The following is an 8415-nucleotide window of genomic DNA, read 5'->3' on the forward strand; positions in this document are numbered from 1 at the left end:
TTATTTAAGTTTCTTGAATTACTTTCATTCTTTTTAAATCATAAAAAGTATTGATTTGCCAAATAGAATCATAAGTATAATTTAGTAGTAATTAATCCATTTCCCTGTGGTTCGACCTCACTTGCGTGAGTTTACTACTTGATTGCGTGCACTTGCGTATTATTTAATAATTTTTCGTAACAAGTTTTTGGCGCCGTTGCCGGGGAATTGTATAAAGATTAATATTACATAAAATTATACTAACTTCTACTTTGGTTTATTCCTTTTGCTAAATTTCTAATCTGTTTCTTGCAATACTATTTTTATCTATCGCAGGGATTTTAAGTGTATGTGCCGTCAAGGTCAAGGAGTCATATTGCCTGTTGATCCTGAAATTGAGAAGACTTGTAGGAGAAACAGAAGGAACAAAAGGCAAGAGAGAGTTTCAGCACCTGCTGAAACACTAGAAATCATGGCTGATAACGCTAATGTTGCAAATAATGGAGGAAACAACGGTAATAATGGAGGTGCCGTTGAAGATCAAGCTAATGGCCGCAGCTTGAGAGATTATATCCTCCCAACTCTTACGGGGTTTCAGTCATGCATCAGGCCACTAGCAGTGGATGCTAACAACTTCGAAATTAAGCCTGCCATACTTCAAATGGTGCAGTCTTCAGTCCAGTTTGGGGGACTCCCTTCTAAAGATCCCAATCTGCATTTATCAAACTTCATGGAACTATGTGAAACTTTCAAGGTTAATGGAGTTAGTGATGATGCCATCCGTTTGAGACTGTTTCCATTCTTGTTGAGAGAACGAGCCAAGAGTTGGTTGAACTCCTTGCCTCCAAACTCCATAGCCACGTGGAATGACTTGGCAACAAAATTTCTGCCTAAGTTCTTTCCTCTAGCAAAGTCTGCCAAGTTGCGAGGAGAAATCAACAACTTCTGTCAGCAGGATAATGAATCTCTCCATGAGTCTTGGGGGAGGTTCAAGGATCTCATCAGAAAGTGCCCTCATCATGGTATTGAGAAGTGGATGCTGGTTCACAACTTCTACAATGGGCTGGTAGGTAACACAAGAACCCTTATAGATGCAACAGCTGGTGGAGCATTTATGAGGAAAAGTGCAAATGAGGCCTATGATTTGCTGGAAGAGATGGCCCTGAATAATCAGCAGTGGCCTACTGAAAGGAGCCAGACAAAGAAGATGGCTGGGATGCTTGAGGTGGATGCTATTACCAAGTTGACAGCTCAGGTAGAGGCCCTAACAAAACTGATGTCTGTTCAAGTGAAACAAGCTCAAGTGGTCTGTGAGCTATGTGGAGGTCCTCATCCCTATTCAGAATGTCAAGAAGATGTGAATAATTTACCAATGGATGAAGCACAAGCCATTGGAAATTACTCTCAAAACAACAACAACTATGGGTTTAATCAAGGAGGAAATCGAAGGAATAGTGGGTTCTATCAACAGAGAAATCAGTACCAGTCACAGAACCAACAACAGACTCAGCAACAAAGCTCTAGTGGAAATTCTGGTCTTCAGACAGATTTATTATTGCAATTCATGACAGAGATGAGATCTTCCATTAAAGACTTACAAACTCAGATGGGGCAACTGGCAACTCAGATAGCAACTCGTCCTCAGGGAAACTTGCCTAGTACAACCAAAGTGAATCCTAAATAAAACTGCAAGGCAATAATCATGCGAAGTGGAAAGAAATATGATGGGCCTGATATGGTACAGCCAGTGGATGAAGAAATTAAAGATCAACCGGTACCAACCCCAACATCAATAGAGTCGAAGGCTACTGATAGTCCTGCATCATAACAACAGTCTCCGCCAATCAGTATAGATCATCATGTGAAGATACCTTATCCGCAGAGACTCTGAAAGACCAACCTAGACAAGCAGTTCTCAAAATTTCTAGAGGTCTTTAAAAGATTACACATCAACATTCCTTTCGCTGAAGCTTTGGAATAGATGCCCAGTTATGTGAAGTTCATGAAGGAGATATTGTCCAAGAAGAGAAAAATGGAGGACTATGAAACAGTGGAATTAACTGAGGAGTGTAGCGCCATTCTGCAAAAGAAACTTCCTTCCAAACTCAGAGATCCAGGGAGTTTCACTATTCCTTGTACCATTAGGAGAATTGAAGGAATAAACGCACTATGTGACTTGGGAGCCAGCATTAACTTGATGCCTCTATCATTTTTTAGAAGATTACAGTTGGGGGAAGCAAAGCCAACCACGGTAACTCTACAATTGGCTGATCGATCACTAGCTCATCCTAGAAGAGTCATTGAGGATGTGTTAGTCAAGGTTGACAAGTTCATCTTCCGAGCTGATTTTATTGTTCTGGACATGGAAGAAGATAACAACGTCCCAATCATTCTTGGGAGACCATTCTTGGCAACTGGCCAAGCTTTGATCGATGTTCAGAAGGGTGAATTGAAGCTGCGAGTACAAGGAGAAGAAGTGGTTTTCAATGTGTTATAGGCGATGACTTACCCAAAGGCAAGTGATAACTGTTTCTTTGTTGATCTAATTGATACCATTGTGAATGAGAAAAAGTTGATAGATGATCCTCTAGAATTGAGCTTAATTGAAGATAATTTGACTGAGCAAGAGGGAAAGGAGGTAATGGAGTATGTTAAATGACTTGATTCCTATGGGCCATTGAATAGAAAGTATTATGAAGAGCTGGGAGTAGTACCAAAAGAGCTTGTGCCATCTACTGAGAAACCTCCAGAGCTTGAGTTGAAGGTGCTCCCTAATCATCTACGATATGAGTTCTTGGGAGAAGATAAGAAGCTTCCAGTGATAGTGTCAGCTTCACTGTCTGATGTGGAGACTGATAGGTTGCTTAGAGTACTTCGGGCGCACAACAAGGCCATTGCATGGACATTGGGTGATGTAAAGGGAATCAGTCCCTCAACTGTGATGCATCGAATTTGGATGGAAGAAAACGCTAAACCAACAATTGATGCCCAACGAAGACTTAATCCACCTATGAAGGAAGTTGTCAAAAAGGAGGTGGTCAAGTGGTTAGATGCTGGAGTGGCCTACCAAATTTCAGATAGTAAATGTGTGAGTCCGGTGCAAGTAGTACCAAAGAAAGGGGGGATGACAGTAATAAAAAATGAGAAGAACGAATTGATCCCCACAAGAACAATTACTGGTTGGAGGATTTGTATTGATTATAGAAAACTCAACAAAGCAACCCGAAAAGACTATATTCCCTTGCCCTTCATTGATCAAATGCTAGACCGGTTGGTGGGGCAAGAATATTACTGTTTCTTAGATGGCTACTTTGGATATCATCAAATAGCCATAGCACCTGAGGATCAGGAAAAGATTACTTTCACATGTCCTTATGGTACTTTTTCTTTTAGAAGAATGCCATTCAGATTATGTAACGCTCCTACTACATTTCAAAGGTGTATGATGACTATCTTTTCAGACTTAATAGAATCATGCATTGAGATCTTTATGGATGATTTTTCGGTCTTTGGTTCTTCATTCGATCATTGCTTAGAGAATTTGGAGAAGGTGTTAATCAGATGCGAAAAGTCAAACTTGGTCCTAAACTAGGAGAAGTGTCACTTTATGGTAACAGAAGGGATAGTTTTGGGACACAAGATCTCAAAAGCAGGTATTGAGGTGGATAAAGCTAAGGTGTCAAGAATAGAGAATTTGCCGCCTCCAGTTTCTGTGAAAGGAGTAACGAGTTTCTTGGGTGATGTTGGTTTCTACTGAAGATTTATTAAGGACTTCTCAAAGATCTCTAAACTGTTGTCCAATTTACTTGTTAATGGCGTTCCTTTTGAGTTTAGAAAAGAATGTTTGAAGGCATTCCAAGTTCTTAAGGAGAAATTGATTTCAGCAACAATAGTCACTTCACCAAATTGGGAGTTGCCCTTCGAGTTGATGTGTGATGCAAGTTACTATGCAATCGGAGCGGTCTTGGGTCAAAAGGTTGACAGGGTGTTTCATACAATCTACTATGCTAGTAGAACCCTGAATGATGCTCAACTAAATTATGCCACGACGGAGAAAGAGATGTTGGCAATTATGTTTGCTTGTGATAAGTTTCGCCCCTATGTAATTGGAAATAGGGTGATAGTCTACACGGACCATTCAGCAATTAAATCTCTTATGACCAAGAAGGATGCACAGCCAAGATTGATTCGGTGGGTACTTCTACTCCAAGAGTTTGACATAGAGATAAAGGACAAGAAGGGCACTGAAAATATGGTAGCAGATCATCTATCAAGACTAGAATTAGAAGAGAGCCAGAATACAAAAGAGGTAAAAATAAATGAACAATTTCCTGATGAACAACTCTTTAGTGTGAGGGAAAACCTGATGGTACCTTGGTATGCTGATTATGTCAATTTCTTGGCTGCCAAAATAACTCCTCCTGAGCTATCTCGTCAACAATTAAAGAAATTCTTTTCTGAGGTAAAACATCACTATTGGGAAGAGCCAATTCTCTACAAGCACTGTGCTGATCAAATAATTAGAAGATGTGTGCCTGAAGAGGAGATGTACTCTATTCTCAACCACTGCCATGCTTTACCATGTGGGGGACATTTCAGACTGCTGCTAAGGTGTTGCAGAGCGGATTCTTTTGGCCTACGCTTTTCAAGGATGCTAGTAGTTTTGTGAAGGCATGTGATCGTTGTCAGTGACCAGGTAATATCTCAAGGAGAAACGAAATGCCCTTAACAGGAATCTTGGAAGTGGAATTGTTTGATGTGTGGGGGATAGATTTCATGGGCCCTTTTCCTTCATCTTTTAGCAATCTGTACATCTTATTGGCTGTGGACTATGTTTCGAAATGGGTTGAAGCTGCAGCAACACCGGCCAATAACGGTAAAACAGTTCTTCTCTTCCTTTAAAAGAATATATTCACTCGGTTCAGTACTTCCCGAGCAATCATAAGCGATGAAGGGAGTGACTTCTGCAACAAACAGTTTGAAGCACTCCCCTCGAGATATGGCGTCTGCCACAGAACTGCTCTACCGTACCATCCACAAATTAATGGCCAAGCTGAAATTTCTAACTGGGAGATAAAGATGATTTTGGAGAAGACAGTGCATAGATCAAGAAAAGACTGGTCACGAAAGTTAGATGATGGACTATGGGCGTATAGAATAACATTTAAAACACCGATAGGGATGTCACCATATCGGTTGGTGTTTGGAAAAGCTTGTCATCTGCCCGTGGAATTAGAACATAAGGCCTTTTGGGCTATGAAGACCCTCAACATGGACTTGAAAGCTGCAGGAGAGAAAAGATTGCTACAATTGAATGAACTGGAAGAGTTTAGAAATGAGGTTTACGAGAATGCGAAGATCTACAAAGAACGAACAAAGAAGTGGCATGACCAAAGCTTAGTCAGAAAGGAGTTTCAACCTGGGCAGCAAGTTTTACTTTTCAATTCAAGGTTGAAATTGTTTCCTGGTAAGTTAAAGTTAAGGTGGTTAGGACCATTTACAGTGGTCAAGGAGTTTCCCTATGGAGCTGTAGAACTGAAAGGTGAGAGCCCTGAGACTTTTAAAGTCAACAGGCAGCGGTTAAAGCTTTACTTGGGAGGTCAATTTGACCAAGCCAAGTCCGCCATGATTCTGACGCCTCTTTGAAGAACTCAGTCAATGTCCGGCTGTACGACGAAAAAGACAACGCTATTGGGAGGCAACCCAAATTTTCTTGGTGTTTTAGTTGAATTTTCTTATTTTCTTTAGATGTTATTACTTTATTTTTGTTTCTTTTTGGCTTATGTTTATTGAACTTGTAAACCGAATATTAATTTTCTTTAATTTTTGTACTATTCAACTTGAAAAAAAAAAAGAGAAAAGAAATTTTTTTGCTGGGCATTGCCCAGTGGCTGCGGCAGGCACAACCCCAGCCGCGGCCATAAAGTCAACTACCGGGGGCTAATTTTCGAAGGTCATCTCGCCGCGGCGAGCATCACCATCGTCGCGGCCATAAAGTGCATTACCGAATGCCTATTTTTCACCTTTATCTCGCCGCAGCGAGACCACTCATGGCCGCGGCGAGAGTGGTCAGACACAAATAAAAAGGGGGAAACGATTTAATTTCAAAATCACACCCCTTTCTCAACCCTAAAACCACCACCTCCAAAAACTCTTCCCGATAACCAAATTTCTTCATCTCATCTCATCCCAACCCTTTTTCTTCCAATCTTTTCATAATCTTTCATCCCCAATCACTCTTAAACACTCTTCCTCTCATCAAACACTCTTTTCCTCTCAAAAACCATATCCAAATCCCTAAACCTCACCTAAATTCAAAAATTTCACTATTCATCATCTGATACCTCAAGAACTTCAAGCTTTCTTCAATGGAGGTAGAGTGAAGGAGATTTTCATTGAGGTAACAATTTCTTAGATTATTTATGCAATTATTAATAGATAATTTTTGATTTTTGGAGAATCTTGTGAATTTAGTATGATTTTTGGGATATTGTTCATTGCATCATTGTGGAGAGTTGTTTGTGAATTAAAATTGTGATATTTGTGATTGGGTTTTCACCCAGAAAGTGGAATTTTAAGGGGAAGTGCTGCCAAAATTTTCTTGAATTTTTGAGTGTTAGAAATTTGGAGTGACCATGGGTCCTAAAAGAGCAAGAGTGAATGAAAGAGGGGGAGCTTCTTCATCTAACCCACCTAGGTCATCGGGCCGTTCAAATGTTGATAGGGCTAGATTTGTGAATGTCGAAGCACAAGAGCATTTTCTACAACTCAAGGATAGACCATTCATAGAAGATAGGGGCATAGACATTGGTGACCTTAGACAACCTAGAGCCATTCCTTCTGTATTTGAGCCTATTAGAGAGCAGATAATCAATAGGCATTGGACAAAATTTATGGATATTACTGAGCGAAATAACCAAACTCTAGCTTTAGAATTCTTTGCCAATTGGCCAGAAAGAGAGGATGAAAAAGTAAAAGTTAGGGGGGCTAAAGTGTCGGTTTCCACAGCTGCTATCCATGCCGTTTATGACTTACCAACCTTCACCATGGAAGAACAACCACTGAAACAGCCTATCCGAGAAAAGAGGTTGAATTATGATGACGTAGCTGAAACTTTTGGTTACCCAAGCCTCAGGTTTCATGAATACGATGGAGAACCTTATCAGCTGTTTAGGTGTGAACTAAACCCGGTGGCAAAGGCATGGCTATATTTCGTAAGTGCAAGGTTGGTACCAAATAAACACTATTCTGATGCTTAGATAGACAGGCTGAATTTGTCTATGCCATCATGAAGTGCTTCAACCTAGATGTGGGGGACATAATTAGAATGAGTTTTGATATGATGATTGAGGGATCTTGTGGGGGTGGACTCGGGCTTCTGACATTATCACCACTTTGTGTGAGGCCCATGGAGTACAACAATACTCCTATGATACAAAGGCGGCACCACAACGAAGTATTTCCATGGCCACGATGTTTAGATTTAAACCACCGCACCCCTATGGTCAACCACCGGCTTAAAGAGATCATCCTGCGGAAGAACAAGAAGAGCGTGAAGAAAATGTACCGCAACGTATTGCTGGGCCTCTCGACCCAGCCATGCAGTACACACATGATCAACTGAATTATCTTTTTCAGCAGAACAAGCACATTCAGAATTATATGGCGCAGAGGAGCGTTTTTTATGAGACTCAGGTGCAACAATTGAATTCGCTAATCACAAGAATGAATGTCGGAGTGGAAGAGCCCAACTACTTGGAAATGCCTCCCCGCTTCAATCCTTATGACCAACCACCTCCACCAAACCCCTTCTGATGGGGCTCAGGTAAGTCTCTCTCAACCGCAATTTTATTTTATCACATTGGGGACAATGTGTTGTTGGAAATATTTTACCAGGATCTAGATTTACTACCATGTATGTTTCATTAACATCCTAATATGAATTCTAAAACAATGAAATAAACACATATAAAGTTTAGGAAACCTTACATTGGGTGCAGCGGAATATAATGACTCCTTCCGTTCAGATCTCTAACCCTTGATTCCTTTCTGTAGCAGAGCATCACCAAGATCTGAACCTGGATCTCTTACTCTCCTTGTTGGTTGAATTCTACACAATCTTCCACACTATGATTGAGATACCACTTGATGTGTGTGGGCACTACTCTCTCACTAGGAATTTCGAAATTGAAGAGAAGAAAAGAAGAAGAGTGGCAGCTTGGAGGCTCAGGTTTTTCTCTAAAAGAAAATAAGATACAAGTGCATAGTTTCCTGAAGCCATCACTTTCTATTTATAGAATGCCATCTAGGTTTAGGTTAGAATTGTATGGCATTAAAAAAATGAAAAATATAAATGGTAAATTACTTGTATAGTGGCCGGCCATGACAAGGATAATGGGCCTCAGTTTGCAATTTTGCCATTTTGTCATTTTTCAA

The 8415-nt window shown here is 40.5% G+C and overlaps 1 non-coding gene across 1 annotated transcript; it reads right to left on the bottom strand.

Moving 5' to 3' along the window:
- Positions 1-898: 898 nt before the first annotated feature.
- On the bottom strand, positions 899-1005 carry LOC115703369 (small nucleolar RNA R71). The gene has a single exon (XR_004009140.1). It is a non-coding gene; the product is annotated as a small nucleolar RNA R71 (small nucleolar RNA).
- Positions 1006-8415: the final 7410 nt, after the last annotated feature.

The sequence above is a fragment of the Cannabis sativa genome, chromosome X, assembly GCF_029168945.1.
Source record: "Cannabis sativa cultivar Pink pepper isolate KNU-18-1 chromosome X, ASM2916894v1, whole genome shotgun sequence".
In the NCBI taxonomy this organism is placed as follows: domain Eukaryota; kingdom Viridiplantae; phylum Streptophyta; class Magnoliopsida; order Rosales; family Cannabaceae; genus Cannabis; species Cannabis sativa.